This window comes from Chiloscyllium plagiosum, unplaced genomic scaffold, assembly GCF_037043375.1.
Source record: "Chiloscyllium plagiosum isolate Xiang-an unplaced genomic scaffold, Cpla_swu_hap1 HiC_scaffold_36, whole genome shotgun sequence".
NCBI classification, from domain to species: Eukaryota; Metazoa; Chordata; class Chondrichthyes; order Orectolobiformes; family Hemiscylliidae; genus Chiloscyllium; species Chiloscyllium plagiosum.
In genome coordinates this window covers 37,302,507-37,319,638 of record NW_028270174.1, presented here as the reverse complement: position 1 = coordinate 37,319,638, position 17,132 = coordinate 37,302,507, and the positions used below count along the sequence as shown (strand labels likewise).

At 41.3% G+C, this 17,132-nt stretch overlaps 1 long non-coding RNA gene across 1 annotated transcript in view; it reads left to right on the top strand.

The window, feature by feature from the left end:
• Positions 1 to 16,587, top strand: part of LOC148139927 (uncharacterized) — a 149,681-nt gene extending 133,094 nt beyond the window's left edge. Inside the window, exons 4-5 of the long non-coding RNA XR_015753238.1 lie at positions 15,192 to 15,311; positions 16,467 to 16,587. This is a non-coding gene — a long non-coding RNA (uncharacterized LOC148139927). The remainder of the gene's footprint in view (positions 1 to 15,191; positions 15,312 to 16,466) is intronic.
• Positions 16,588 to 17,132: the final 545 nt, after the last annotated feature.

Genomic DNA, 17,132 nt, shown 5'->3' with positions numbered 1-17,132 from the left:
TTCCTCCGGGTGCTCCGGTTTCCTCCCACAGTCCAAAGATGTGCAGGTTAGGTGCATTGGCCATACTAAATTGCCCGTAGTGTTAGGTAAGAGGTAAATGTAGGGGTATGGGTGGGTTTCGCTTCGGCGGGTCGGTGTGGACTTGTTGGGCCGAAGGGCCTGTTTCCACACTGTAATCTAATCTAAACCTCCTCTGAACCCTCTCCAAAGCATCCACATCTTTCCTATAATAGGGCAACCAGAACTGGACACAGTATTCCAAGTGCGGTCTAACCAAAGTTTTATAGAGCTGCAACAAGATCTCACGACTCTTAAACTCAATCCCCTGTTAATGAAAGCCAAAACACCATATGCTTTCTTAACAACCCTGTCCACTTGGGTGGCCATTTTAAGGGATCTAGATTAGATTGCATTACAGTGTAGAAACAGGCCCTTCGGCCCAACAAGTCCACACCGACCCGCCGAAGCGAACCCCACCCATACCCCTACATTTACCCCTTACCTAACACTACGGGCAATTTAGCATGGCCAATTCACCTGACCCTGCACATCTTTTGGACTGTGGGAGGAAACCGGAGCACCCGGAGGAAACCCACGCAGACACGGGGAGAACGTGCAAACTCCACACAGTCAGTCGCCTGAGGCGGGAATTGAACCCGGGTCTCAGGCGCTGTGAGGCAGCAGTGCTAACCACTGTGCCACCGTGCCGCCCACAAAGGGGATCTATGTACCTGCACACCAAGATCCCTCTGTTCCTCCACACTGCCAAGAATCCTATCCTTAATCCTGTACTCAGCTTTCAAATTCGACCTTCCAAAATGCATCACCTTGCATTTATCCAGGTTGAACTCCATCTGCCACTTCTCAGCCCATCTCTGCGTCCTGTCAATGTCCCGCTGCAGCCTACAACAGCCCTCTACACTGTCAACAACACCTCCAACCTTTGTATCGTCTGCAAACTTGCTGACCCATCCTTCAATCCTCTCATCCAAGTCATTAATAAAAATTACAAACAGTAGAGGCCCAAGGACAGCCTTCAGCTCATCTCTAGAGCAACGCTTTCAGTAGGACAATAAGATGGGAGAGCTGTACAAACAATACAGGAACATGGGGAAGTTTCCAGAAGCAATTATTTGGGATAGAATCAGCAGTCACATGAGAAAAAGAGGATTGTTTATCAAGAGCCAGCATAGATGTCAAAAGGGGAATTCATGCTTGGTTAACCTCCTCATGGTTTTTGAAAAGACAACGGTCGGGGTCGATGAGGATAATACTGCCACAAGAATGGACTTTCAAAAGGTTTTCAACATTTGTCACACAACAGATGTATTGAATAAAAGAAAAAACAGTAGCAACACAGATATAAAATTAACTGAGTAGTAGGAAACAAATAGCCAATGGTAATGTTTTTGCTAAAGGAGGATTTGTGATGGAATTTCTCGGAGTTGGTATTTCGACTTTGCTTTTCCTGAAATATATAAATGTTTTAGATCTTGGTGTGTAGGGGATAATGTCAAAGTTTGAAGATGATACAAAATTTGAAAGCATTGTAAACTGTGAATAGGATAACGTAAGAACTTATAAAGAACATAGACAAGCTGATGGAGTCGATAGATAGATGGCAGACAAAGTTCAACGCATAGAAGTGTAAGGTGATACATATTGATTGAATGAACCAAAATGGGTAATACAAAATAGTGGGTACAATACTTAAGGGAGTGCAGGAACAGAAAGACCTGAGTATATATATATGCATAAATCACTCCAGGTAGCAGGATAGGTAAAGAGAGAATACACAATACAGTATTCTCAGCTTTGTTAATAAGGGCAGAGAATACAAGAGCAAGAAGGTCACACTAAACTTATATAAGGCACTTTTCAGACCTCAATTAGAGTATTGTGTACAGTTCTGAGTGCCACACTATAGGAAGCATATGAATCCATTGGAGAGAGTTCATAAGAGTATAAGTTCATAAGTATGGTTCCAGGGATGAGAAACTTCAATTATGAAGATAGATTAAAGTTTTCCATGGAAAGAAGAAGGCTGAGATGAGATCTGATAGAAGTTTCCAAAGTTTTGAGAGGTCTGTATAGAATAGATAGGAAGAAATTGTTCCTGCTTATAAAATGATTGAGAATGGGAGGGCACAGATTTAAAATGATTTACAAATGTAGCAAATATGATTTGAGAAAAAATATTTTCTCATAGCGTGTGATTTGGGTCTGGAATGCACTGGCTGGAAGTATAGTGGAGACAGAATCAAATGAGGCACTTAAGACATTGATTCCATTCAAATGATCATCCAACGTGAAAGGATATGGGCAAAAGGCAGAAGAATGGCACTAAGTCAGAATGTTAATTGTGGAGCCATTGCAGACTCAACAGGCTGAAGGGTATCCTTCTTTGTTGTAACAATCAATGATCACATGCAGCACAATGAGGGAGCAAAAGGTCCACTCCAATCCCAAAAGATGAACCCTCACAGATCTGTATGCCCCCACTACAATAATGTGAGGCATTCCCAACCAAAATGTCTGAGGTAAAAAGGGAAGTAGTAGACATGGTGGGCATCAATTGACTCAGTTCTGAGAGAGCTCACCCCAGCACGGCAACAAATAGGGACCCTTTCTGCAGAATCTAGCCACTTGACAGTGTTTGCCCTATTTCTGGCCCATGCAGGCAACCTCCCTTGAAACATACTGCAATGCATTAGAGCATGGGAAGTCAACAAGCATGGGGTCAGTTTTGACCAATCCTTCTCCAAAGCCACAGGGAAAATTAATTCTGCTGAGAGCTGACCTTCTTAGTAACTGCCACAAGGACAGTGTTAGTGTGACTTGCCTCAGCATTATGTGCAAAATCCTCCAAGACTATCAGCCAGGAAAGTAAATATCCATAGTCCTGAAACCTCCTTTCACTATCATTCCCAAAATAAATTTTATTGGGCTCACTGATGTTATATTGCACCAAATAACTGAATGTGTGTGACCATTTACTGTGAATGGGAGAAGGAATGAACTCCTCTTTAACTCTTTTCTTTCCTTTAATCAGAACACATGAAACACATCTTCAGCAAACAGGCATTTCCAATTTCCAAAAACTGTTTACTTGGTTCTTTTGAAGGCCTGATATAAGTACACATGTGTTCAGTTTCCTAACATGAATCCTTCTCAATTTAGGACTAATGCTAATTCTTTCATGAGAAAAGATAATCTGCTTTTGTACAAATTATTCTGTCCTTTTACTTGAATACGTTTGAAGGTTAGGGATGTTAGAGCTGGGAAAGAGTTGGTCAGATTTGAGCAGGACGTCAGTGGTTATGTCCATTGCTATTCCCAATAGCATCTGGTTTCCTCCAGTTGAGGGTTAAAATTTCCTTCCATACATCAGGTCACACTGTAAATTGTCTGGTAAGAAAACTACATATGCAGAGAATTAAGTTAAAACAAAACAGTACTTAACTGTTTCTGATTCCAAAATCAGAATTTGAGATTCTTAATCTTTTACTCGGTATCTTTTGATGAGCTTTTTATGTGCATGCATGTTATGGCTATCACACTTTGCAATCTTTTTTTCAGTGACTTTGAAATATAGTTGTTTCTTATGAAACAAAAGTGAGCAAGCATCTCAATATCTTTATATCCATAAAGCTTTTCATGTAATAACAAAGATTTTCCTCGCAAGATATTTCTAATAATGCAGTGATTCCAATGGTCTCACTGAGGCAAATTACTGATCAAAGGACTGTTACAATGAAATAAACAAAAGTAGTTATTACTTTGAAGCAAGCGTCTATATTCCATTTTTAATATATGTATTACCCTCCCCCATTCACAAATTGACAACGTCTGAAACTTGTGGCTTTTTGGCTAAGTGCAAAACATGTTGATTTTTCCCTTGAGGCCAGGTAAGTTCTCTCACTGCAACTTATTAAATTTGCCATATTAGGTGATTTTCAGCCCTGAAGGAGAGTATCATGTCTGATTTTCATCACATTTGCCATATACTGTTCCTAGGGCAACTCACTATTCAGAGATTCCAGAATTGATTGGCAGCCCTGGCACCACTGCCATTTTTAAAAAGACACTCAAACAAACAACTGTCCTGACATTTGCCCCAGATATAGTAGACAGGGGGAAATTGGTGTCATGCTTTGTGGGCATGTTCTTGGAGTTTCCACTAAATGGGGTGAAACATAGATGGACCAGCCGTAGAGGCCACAACAACAGACCATACCAGTCTGGTCTGAGGTTGCCACACAAATTAAAACAGTCTCAGCTTTCTATAGGAATGCCTGGCATTGTAGACAGAAGATTAATATCTCTCTCCTGCTTGCATAAGTGGCATCACCCTCTCTCCAATACCATACATTCACTTTATCGTTGCTACTGCAGCCACCTGTCACCAAGGCTCATGCTCTACCACTTTCACTAATGCATGCAAAATATTCCCCTCTCCTCGTCACCCATTCAGACTACAACACCACTAACCTTACATGCTTCTGCATGTCCTACTCATGCATTTGAGAAACCTCCTGCACCTAAAGTAGTAGCTAAGCCAGTCACTGTCATCTCCTGTAATTCCTACATTTGTCTCATTCCAGGAGCAAAGCAGCCCACTCAGGATGGAAAAAAGTCAAGATGGCAGGCATGCTGGCTGTCATTTGGCTCCATAATCCTTGTGAGCAGAGGACCCTGCCTCTGACTGCCCTGAGCAGGACCTGGACTGATATCGGAGATTGCCCATAATTTATAGTGCCAGGATACCCTGAGCAAAGGCTACCCCTTTGACTGGATTGAGGTCTGCTAACAACTATGGCAAACCTCCTGGCTTTGTGTCTGTGCTAAATGGCACAGCAAGACAGTAGTAATGTGAGCCTGGTATCATTGCCCAAGAGGTCAATGTACAAAATGGCAGTTCAAGGCAGGGATGCTGTGAAACATTCAGACAGGCTCAGAGCGAGTGATCACTATAACACCAAGCAAAGAGCTCAGATTCAGTCTGGTCCAGTCTGAGCGAGGTGAGTGTCCATCAGTGTACAGTGTTCTTGTGTTACAATGATGGTTGTGTTATGCCCTGAAATTCAGATTTGAAATGCAGAAGTGTCCCAAAAGTGGATCAGTCATGTGCAATGAAGGTTAATGAAGGCTGGCTAATATTGGATGCCAGTGTCTATGATGTGCATGATTGTGGCAAGTGCAAATGGAGTTTACCCAATGTCCAATATGGATGTCATTTGGAGAAAGCAGTAAGTTGAGCTTACTGAGAAATCCCCCATGGATTCCATGGAGAAGATGGTATTATCATTAAATTGTTAATCTTGGGACCCAAATATGTTTAGGAAATCTAGATTGAAATTCCGCCATGACATATGGTGGAATTCGAGTTTAATAAAAATTTTGAATTAAGAGTCTAATGATAACCATGAAACCATTACTGATTGTCCTAAAAACCTGGAAGAAAGTGAGCACTGCAAATGCTGGAGATCAGAGCAAAGAGTGTGGTGCTAGAAAAGCACAGCTGGTCAGGCAGCATCCAAGGAGCAGGAGAATCAATGTTTTGAGCATTAGCTCTTCATCAGGAATGAAACTTAAAAACCTATCTGGTTCATTAATATCCTTTCGGAAAGGAAACTGCCATCCTTACCTGGTCTGGCCTATATATGTCTTCAGATACACAGCAATGTGGTTGACTCATACCTACCCTCTGTGTAATTACAGATGGGCAATACATGCTGGCCTACCCAGCGACTAAAGAACCAAAAAGTCAATATTTCCTGCATGGTTAGTTTGCATGGCGTGTTTGGTAAAATGGTGAGCTGGGCTTTTAACAAGGCATTTAACAAGCAATAATGAGCATCAATTGGGAACTCACTCCTGTCTAATGAGAATTTTGCCACACTGCTTGAGAAAAGCATACAATATACAATGAGATGATCTCAACATCAAGATAGCCTCACTAAGCACCTCATCTGATTCTGCCGCACATCTTACCAGAGTCCATGTCACTCAGAGCCTGACACGATTCCATCCAACATAAATCCTTGCCAAAAAGAAGTTAATACAACCCAGTTTAATTTGTCATTAATGTGATAAGACAGCAATGGTAAAAGAAAACAGAGTTGACATATAGCAATGGTGTAAATTTGAAATAGCTCAGAGTCCTAACATTTCAACAGTTTAAATAATGGAACATAACATGAGATGTTTTATGACATGAAGCAGCATAGACCCTTGTTTTCATTCATTAGCTTCTGCTTGTATACCATTGTTCCATTTCTCATGATAAACATTGTGGCCTCACTGGTTGCTAATTAACAATGCTTCTTTGAAGCTACAGTGAAAGATTTTGATTTGCTACAATTTGATCTTTATTTTTCAAGTATCTAAAGTATTTACACAGATTTAAATATTATTTTTTAACATTTTGTTTATTGCTGTACATGATATTATTCATAGGAAATTCAAGAAAATAAGGACCAACCATTGGTAGACTAGTATACTTGGAAAAATAAAATGGTATTATCTGCACTACGTGACATTTGGCACGGTGGCTCAGTAGTTAGCACTGCTGCTTCACAGCGCCAGGGACCCAGGTTCAATTCCAGCCTTGGGCAACTGTATGTGTGGAGTTTGCACATTCTCCCAGTGTCTGTGTGGGTTTCCTCCGGGTGCTCGGGTTTTCTCCCAAAGATGTGCAGGTCAGGTGAATTGGCCATGCTAAATTGCCTATAGTGTACACGTTATTAGTCAGGGGTAAATGTAAGGGAATGGGTCCGAGTGGGTTACTCGTTGGAGGGTCAGTGTTGACTTGTTGGGATGAAAGGTCTATTTCCACACTGTAGGGATTCTAATTCTAATGAGAAATAAATTGACTAAGTCAAAATTAGCCTCTGAGAAGATTATTCCTTTGTGTTTACCAATATGATGAAACAAAGCCAATGTGGATTTATGGATGAGACATGATATTCAACAAATCTCGCAAAGTTTTGTGAGGATGTGATTGCTAAGATTGCTAAAAGGAACCAGCACATGTAGTGTATTTAGATTTTCAAAGAGCATTTGATAAGGAACCACACAAGAGGGTAATATACAAAATTAGGATTCATGGATATAGAGCTAATATATGATGACAGATTGAGGATTGATTGATGAACAGAAAATGAAGAGGTGGAATAAAATGAACATTTTCAAGTTGGCAGGAAGTAACATGTAGAGACTTGGTAAGAGACCTGTGCTTAATCTCAGTTTGGATCTCAGAAGAGATTGCACTAGATCTATTTACCTAATAAACATCTGTCAATCTGAGTCTTGAAATTTGACAGTGACTCAACGGCTACTGCTTTTTAGGTACAATGTTCCAGATTTCCACAATATTTTGTATGATTGCATTTCTGAATGGCTTGGATCAAATTTTAAGGTTGTGTCTCCTACTTATGAGTTTCTCCACCAGAGAAAATAATTTATCTGTACCTGGCCTCACAAATCTTTTTGTTATTTTTGACACCTTGATGGGATTACATCTCAACCCTCTAAATTCATGCGAGTGCAGGCCAAATTTCTGCAACCTGTTTTCAAATTTAATGCTTTTAGCTTCAGTAATATTCTAGTAAAATCACTGTCTAACCTTTCACCAGTGTGGTGCTGGAAAAGCGCAGCAGGTCAGCCAGCATCTGAGAAGCAGGAAAATCGACGTTTTGGGCATAAGCCCTTCTTCAGGAATGAGGCTGGTGTGCCAAGCGGGCTGAGATAAAAGGGGCGGGGGGGGGGGGGGGCGGGCGCTGCGAATACAATAGGTGGAAGGAGGTGAGGGTGATAGGCCGGAGAGGGGGTGGGTGTGGGGGCGGAGAAATCAAGAAGAAGATTGCAGGTCAAGAGGGCGGTGCTGAATCCGGGGTTGGGACTGAGATAAGGTGGGGGGAGGGGAAATGAGGAAGCTGGAGAAATCTACATTCATCCCGTGTGGTTGGGGGATTCCTAGGCAGAAGATGAGGCACTTTTCCTCCAGGTGTCATGTTGCCAGGGTCTGGTGATGGAGAAGGCCAAGGACCTTCATGTCCTTGGCGGAGTGTGACGGGGAGTTAAAGTGTTCAGCCTCGGGGCGGTTGGGTTGGTTGGTGCGGGTGTCCCAGAAATGTTCCTGCTGAACACTTTAACTCCCCCTCCCACTCCGCCAAGGACATGCAAGTCCTTGGCCTCCTCCATCGCTAGACTCTGGCCACACGACGCCTAGAGGAAGAGCGCCTCATCTTCCGCATAGGAACCCTCCAACCACACGGGATGAATGTAGATTTCTCCAGCTTCCTCATTTCTCCTCCCCCCACCTTATCTCAGTCCCAACCGCCCTCTTGACCCGCAATCTTCTTCCCGACCTCTCTGCCCCCACCCCCTCTCCGGCCTATCACCCTCATCCTCACCTCCTTCCACCTATCGTATTCGCAGTGCCACTTCCCTTCCCCACACCCCTCCCCCCCCCCCCCCCCCCCACCCCACCTTTTATCTCAGGCACACCAGCCTCATTCCTGAAGAAGGGCTTATGCCCAAAACGTCGATTTTCCTGCTCCTCGGATGCTGACTGACCTGCTGCGCTTTTCCATCACCACACTTTTCAACTCTGGTCTCCAGCATCTGCAGTCCTCACTTTCTCCGAGTTAACCTTTCACCAAACCAATATATCATTCCCCAGGTTATTCCAGGGCTCTGTTAATTTAAGTATAACATCCTGCCCTTTGTATTCTAGTTCCCTTGAGATAAAGGCCAACATATATTAGACTTTTGTACAACGTTTTGTACATGCACGTTATGATTTGTCTAGGTGGACAACAAAATAGCCTTTCTCCTTCCCCACCCCAGTTAAAAAGTTATCCCCCAATTTGTCTTGGATCCAAAGTGGATGACCTTACACTTTCTCACATTGACTAGGAAGGCAGTTCAGTGACTTCTGTCTGCAGTGTTTTGATGAGGTGATCCTTTTGCTGATCAGAATGCTGTTTCTTGATCTTTCTTCTTCAGGTACCTTCCCTTGTTAACTGAAGGACAAGGAGGCTGTTATAAGTTCATACTTATAAAGGTCTCTGACTTAATTACAGCAACAGATGTAAGGAAATAATTTGGCTTTCTTTAGGCTTCAGATGCTTTTTAACTGGAGAGTAAAAGCAGCTCCTTCCCACAAATTATCTTCCTCTTGCATTTTTAAATCCAATACGTTTCTTCCATGAATCTTGTTTAAGTTTCTTTTATACTATCAGTATTTAATTCATTTCTGCTTTCATTCTTAATAGATTTATAAAAGTAATTTACTACTATATTTCATGTTACCATTTTTTACATCTTTATTTTTAAGATGCTCCTCTTTGAAGCTATCCCATTGGATTTTATTTTTCACAATTTGTGTGCAGGTTTATTCTTATGTTGATACCATATTATGGCTGTTTAAACATACAAGAAAAACATTTGCCTTTGTGGGGATGCAGTGTATTTTTATGGCCAAAATAAGTTTTGAATATTTCTTGCGAAATTTACCATTAATACTTCAGCCTATTTATTGCCATCAATTTATTTAGCTCCTTTAGCTCATGCTGTGTGTCTCTGCAATGCAATCAGATCCCATGCTTTAAACTGAAATTGTGCCTGTCGATTTCTTGCTTAATTTCTCATATTGCACATATTCATTTCCAGAATTTCTCTTCGCCACCTTACCTTGATCATTTACCCAAGTAGTGTCTTGCTATTAAGATTTGTTTCTTTCACATGTAAATGGATAAACACTGTGCATTGTTATACTGTCATTTTAATATGATCTTATTTTTTATTGCGCTAGCTTTATTTTTATTTGGTATTTTATTATTCCTTTTTCTAAACTCTTCTAACCCCTTAGCTTAAAATTCTAACTATTTTTCCATTTGTCTTTTTTCCTTATTTCTAGGTTACCGTTATGTCTGATATGATTTGTACCTGAACCCTTTCCCCCTTTAATGGCTTAAATAGTTTTCTAGCATACAGCTTTCTGCTTATACTTTGGCCTCAGCTGGTTTAAAAGTAACCTGTTCCAGCTATTTCTTATTCCAGTGTTTGTGTGAATGTCCTATGAATTGGAACACTCCTTGCCAACCCAGACATTTACTTTCCCAGCCTGTTCCAATGTTTTCTAGTTGTATCCTAGCCAAGCTGCCTGTATCCTAACTTGCACCAGGTCCCATTCACACATCACCTTCTGCTCGCTGGCCTCTATTGGCTCCAGGTCCAGTAATGCCTCAAATTTCAAAATATCAAACTTTCATTTAAATCTCTTTGATCTTGTTCATCTCAGTCTGAAACATTTGTCATTCTCTACCACCCCTCTCCCCACAAGACTCTAAACTCTTCGACTTTTTTCATCTTTTAACCTTCTTGCACAGCACCAGTGCTAATTTCCCCATCATTGAAGGTCTTGTTTTCAACTGCTTGAACTGTTAATTCTGAATTTCCCCCTCTCAACCTCTTCATGTTGCCGTACATGTAACCAATTGACCAAGCTTCTGGTCACCTCTCATAATATCTGGTGGTTTGCTATCAAGCTTTTTGATGATGATGTTGTGAAGCTCCTTGGCACATCTTACTATGTTAAAGGCACTATGTATATTCACATTCTTGCGATATTTATCCCTATGTCAGCTAGTCCATTGCTTGGAGAGTAATTGGACCAAATTTAACAGCCTTAGAAGGAATCCTATAGGGGCCTGAGCAGTGTGGATTCTAGTGAGATTTGTGGCAGAATTGGATGAGGTTTGTCTCAAAATCAGGAGTATTTTGCTCCATCTTTTATGCTCTCCGTAAAGAGTGTGATGAGCTCCTTACTCAATAGGGGTGAGTTATCAATTAAGGGAGATTGTTGCTTGTGAAACACCTTGTTGATGACCCAACTTGCCACATTAATATTCAGTTTTCTATCTCATCAAACTCACCAAGTAAATAGACGCTGGTAAAATTTGTTATGGAAACCATAAGTACAGATTTAGCACTTTAGATTTAGACAGATTTAGTTCACCGCTTGTTCTTAATGACTGTCATATTGCCGACAATCAAAGTGCAACTTAGGGCACTAACCATAGGCACCAGCTGCATGCATCCCTCACCCAAGGACATTGGCATTTGTCAACCTCTCACAACAATCAGAGCACCTCTCTAATACACTGGCACCGTGCTCGAGAAGCACAGGCTTGCACTATAGTGAGTGCCACTAACTAACATTGAAAGGCTGAATCAGGGACAGTTTGCACACATAGACAGGCACTCAGCTCACAGAATGAGCCAGGCTGCTCACTAGCATTCCTAATGGTCACTTGCTCAGCACCTATTGCATGCTTACAACTGGAATGGAGTTTGGCAGCGAAATCTGCTTGCCTGTGAGGTTTGTTCAGGCAACCCTTGGGGCACTTGTGCCTGGACAGCTCAAACATCCTGATGGTCTTCTTACCAGATGCAAGTTATATCTCCACAGCTTCACCTTCCAAGGATTGATTGGCAGCTACCAACCTGTCCATTGAGTTAGCCAGATGGTCGTGTGATTTGCTGGACTGCTGCAGCTTCTGGGAATGAAAACCATTGCATCCCATATGCCTGAAATAAAAACAAAGTTCTGATTTAACGCAGCAAGTCTGACAGCATCTGTGGAGAGAGTAACACAGTTCACATTTCAAATCTAGTATGACTCTTCTTTGGAACTGACAGGAACTGGAACATGATGTAAACAGAGGGGATGTAAAACAAGTGATACAAATCGTGAGGGTGCCCAGAGAAAAGACAAAGGCAGTGATAATAATGGTAAATGAGAAATTGATCAGTAAAATGGATGGAAATTATAGCTGTGAAAAAGGAAAGTATGGGTCTGAGAGCAAAATCGATAAGACACAAACGAGACACGGACTGGGGAGAGTGGGGGATGTCAGGGGTTACTTATTACTACTTTAGTGGAACACTATAGGAAGTCAAGGACAGAACAAGGTTGTTTATTGACCATTTTTGCTCACCATTTCAGAAAACAAATATGCTCCCACATTATCATTTCCATCCTTGACTGCTGCAGTGTTCCAAGCCAGCTCTGTGCAAGCTGGAGGGAAAAAAACACCTCAGCTTTCATTCTTCACACTTTTCTGCCTCTGGGACTCAATACTGACTTCTACATCTTCAGAGTATAAAATCTGTACTCCTTCTCTCTGATAGTCCCCACTCTTTCTTACTCATTTGACAGGGCATGGCTGTGTCAGTACTGCTGCAGGGGCAGTCCCAGTCTTCTCCTGCAAAGGCCAGGATTCTTTCTTCATATGGGGTGAGGACCCTAATGTCTGGCATCCCTCAAAACATGCTAGCACTCTGTCCTTTTCTTGGGTTGCCTTCTCCTGGAACAAGAGCAAGTGAAAGATTGAGTGAGATTAAAGTGGGTGGTATGGCTGTTTGTGCTGATGCAGGTGGGGACAGTGTGGCGAGGTGGTGTGGTAATGAGGATGTGGAAGTGCTGGTGTTGGATTGGGGTGGGCAAAGTTAAAAATCACACAACGCCAGGTTATTGTCCAACAGGTTTATTTGGAAGCACTAGCTTTTGGAGCGCTGCTCCTTCATCAGGTGGGTGTGGAATAGTTCCATTAGATACAGAATTTAGAGTAAAGGATTGCAGTGTCATGCAAGTAAAAATATTTTATCTTTTGCTCTAAATTCTGTGTCTCATGGTCCTACTCCAAAGAAGGAGCAGCGCAAAAAAAAACACCAATGTTTCCAAATTAACCTGTTGGATTATAAGGTGGTGTTGTGTGATTTTTAACTTGGTAATGAGGAAGTAGTGCAGAAGCCTTATAGAAGTAGTATTATAGGAGGTTTGTAGGAGTGAGAGCGAGTGAAGGAAGGTGTTGCTGACAAAAACCAGTGTGGCAGAGCATCGAGTTGGGTGTGATGGCAAAGATAGAGTGAGCGTAAGGAGGAGAGAGGACAGTGTGGCATTTACCTTGCAGCAGAAAAAGACATTGATGTCCTTGTGGCACTACTGGCCATTCCTCCAGACCATTAATATGGTACTGACCAGGGTGGTGACCTTAGACAAAGCTGCTAAGATATGGCAGTATGTGTCCTTCACTGGGAAATGTACAGCCTTACACGGTACCAATCTCTTGACCAGGGCCTCCAGGTCCCTGTCAGAGAATCACAGTGCAATTTTCCTCCTCTTCAACATGTTCACAATCTGCCTTTGACTAAGCAAGGCAGCTTCAGAATGCCACTGCTCATCGGGGTGTACAGTGACCTTTTGAGGATGTGACTGGTGCAAGGGACACTAGCCTTTCAGGGCTATCTACTAAGTGTTCTGGGAATGATGCAGTGTAAGATGGGTCCATAATCAGACATGATGGATGACATTGGAGCACGGTAACAGTTAATAAACAGAGCTTAGTAACATATAGAGAGAAAACCCTCAGTAGAAATCTCTACAAAAATCTCAACTCAACTTGGACTTAACCAAACGAACATAAGATTTACCCTTACTTTTGATTTAGCTCTTAGCTATTGTTCTGTCATCAACAGAACAACCTCCCTCTTCCTTGTAAATCATTGTTTCTGACATGGACCATGATAACTATCTGAAGTTCCTTAATCATTCTAATTGAAAGATTCACACTTGATCATTACTCATTACATTATGCTCTGTTCATAACAATTTAGCTTGCTATGAAAGTCATTCCCCAAACTTCGAATAATTCCTCAAATAGTTGGATGGTCTGCTCCCAGTCTTTTGCTAATATTGCATTTGAACAGTCCCAAATGATCACATCATTGAAACAAAGAAGAAACTTAAGGAGCTTAACAGGGTAAATGAAAAGATGTTTCCCTTCAAGGGAGAGATTAGAACCAGAGGGCATAGTCTCATAATTAGAGAGTGCCAATTTAAGATTGAGTTGAGGAGGTATTTCTTCTCTCAGATGATATGAGTCTTTGGAACTCCTTGCCACAGGGAGCTGTGGGGGCAGAGTCCTCATCTATATTTAAGGTACACCCCGATTTCCTTCTGATCAAGAATCTAGGGTTATGGGGAAAGGGCAAGAAAGTGGCTGTGAGGAGTGTCAGATCAGTCATGATCATATTGAATGTTAGAGCAAGCTGAATGAGCCAAATGCTTTGCTCCTGTTCATATTTCTTATGGTCTTATAAGAATCGTGAAGCATTGTGATTTGATTTTTTTTTCCTTCCTTGATTGAGCATATCCTCCAATGACCTATAATTTATTATGTGGGATGGAGGGATGAAAAATAGATGTTGCCTTTGAATGTATTGAAAGTGCATGCAAGACTCTGCCCATGAAAATCTGATTTTATTTTTCTGTTGTTCGCTGAATGCCGACCCACAGCCACACTAGCTATAAAGTCAGATCTGAAATGACAAGACGGCTGAAAAAATGTTATTTTGGTTCAGTGACTTTTTATCATGAACACCATTGTATTAGACTTTGCTCTCCACCCCCCTGTGGGATAGAGGATCAAAGTCTAGCTGTGGAGCATTGCTGAATGGGGGTACACACAAAGACACCTGGAATAGTTCATAGTCATATGAGCATGATGTGTAGGATAAGGGTACAAAAGCTGTGGCAGCTGCACCAAGTAACGAAACAATAATCCACAATGAGTGGCAGGAATGCACCTTCTTAAATAGGCATGGGAGTGTGTGCTGAACAAATAATCTTAAGTACTAGCTCATTGATAGTTATTTGCAAAATTATGATGGTGAGAGAATAGATAGCTCTTTTGTATAGTGACAATTTATCCAGAAAGATCAGAAGAAAGCGAGCTCACAAGTGTAGCTTAAGAAGCTGTGATTATATGGACAGAAGTGACTGCTGGACAGAGACGACACCAGTTTGTTAATAGTGACAGTAACCACACCATCCAGTGGGTATTGTTGCCTGGTTATGCAGAAATGAAAGCTAGTTTTTAAATAATCACCAATCAACTAGAAGCCCTAGGATTTAAGTAATCTGTCATAGACTGGATACCATAGGCCATAGATAAGGAAAGAAAGTTGAAAAGTTATAAGCTTTAGAACAGCCACACCAGAAGTGAGTATACAGGGATTTTTTTTGAAAAGGCGGTGCAAGTTGACAAAGAACAAAGGGGCCTCAGAAGTTAGTGAACACAACAACATATTTTACACAATTTCTTTTCCACTATTTTCAGCTGTCGTCGACTGGGAAAATTAACAGGGTAAATGCTGAGAAGATGTTTCTTTAGCCAGCTGGATGGTACGTATAGAGACCTTGTGTGATTCCATAGCGGAATCAGACAGATCCCAAAAAGGTAAGTCTGTATGGGCTCTGCACAGAATGGGTTCTACAATGGGTAGAGAATGAATTTGTGAAAAACATCACTTCTGAGATCATAATTAGGTAAATTCATTGATGGTTGGGCTCTTCAGGGGTAATGCATTGGATTGTCTAAGGATTAGCAATCACTCGGAGATTACCACTCAGCTCCTCATTTTTTTAAGTTTAGAAAGAGCTTCATATTTCTGAAAGGCAATTCCAATCAGGCCTCCTTCAGAAATGCAGACTGTACTTTAAATTTGAGAGGTTCTTTGTAGTGTAGGATAGTTGGGTTAGACTATTTCCCCTATTTTGGAAATAAACATCCAGCATCGCTGACAGCCACATTGACAGCTCCAGTGAAAGATTAGATTAGATTGCCAGGAGAGCAGAATGCTAGGGATCCAGGTGGGTAAGATGTACTGTAACAGTTAAGTAGGGTTCTAGATGGGTAGGGGAAGGATGCAGATGAGTGAATTCCAAATAAGTAGGATGCAAGTTGGGAAGGGGCCAGGTAAATGATTGACTGCTTAGGTCAGGGTGGCAAGGAATATTAGAATCATAGAATCCCCTACCATGTGGAAACAGGCCCTTCAGCCCAACAAGTCCACACCAACTCTTCGAAGAGTAACCCACCCATTCCCCTACCCTATTATTCTACATTTACCCCTGACTAATGCACCTAACCTACACATCCCTAAACACAATGGGCAATTTAGCATGGTCAATTCACCTAACCTGTACATCTTTGGATGGATGTAGGTTTGCTTGCTGAGCTGGAAGGTTCGTTTTCAGATGTTTCATCACCATACTAGGTAACATCAGCAATGAGCCTCCGGGTGAAGCACTAGTGGCATGGTTCACTTTCTATTTATGTGTTTAGGTGCGATATCAGGCCCTGAGAGCAGAGGGCTTTGTCAGGTCATTGGTTGAGGGGTGTAAGGGATCTGAAGAAGGTGCAATCAGAGCTGGGAATATGTTGGATATGAAGTAAGTTAAGGAGTCAGTCAAATAGTTACTCCGGAGTTAGACCAGACATTTAACAGTCTAACTTTTCCTGAGTAACCATTTACTTAACTGCAATGGCACCTTCATTAAACTGCTGTATAGAAACATAAAATAAGCATTTTTAATTCTCTTCTTTCTACAGGCAGTGTTCATCCTCCAGAACCTCCCATTGGTGACTATTCTTCATGCATGATCACTTTAAGAGTTTCAGCAGTCTCTTCCACCAATAGATAATGAATGTCCTGTTCTTAGCTAATATTCACTTGTTCATATGCACCAGGGTAATTGCTGACTATGAATGAGAACTCTAGTTCACTTTGTTTCACCTAAGCCTAGGATCCTGTGACAATGTCTACTATCATCGTTTGTTACGTAATTAAAATTGACTAGCAGTAGACTCAAAATCAAACTTGGAACCATTTATTTTATGCTTTAGTGTGTATGGATGTGTGTTTTTGTTCATGCTGAAGGTCTGAAAAACAAAGGATACTTCAGAAAGAATAACAGAAGAAAGATATACAAAAAGATTTATATTTAAATATTATTCCAATGGAACAAAAGATGGTTAATTGTTAAATTTATGAATGCTAAAGCATATAGGCAGTGGCACCACTTTAGCAAAGATTTACTTAGTAGTTCAGAACTTCAATATTGTTTAAAAAAAAGGCCATGTTCTTTGCAGACAACATGTTAACACACTGTGCCTATTTCAACTCAATAGTGTTGGTGACGGCCAGTCACTAGTTCATTTCTCAGGGCAAGGACTTAATAAGAATCAACCTGCCTGGTTTAAAACTTAAACAAAGCT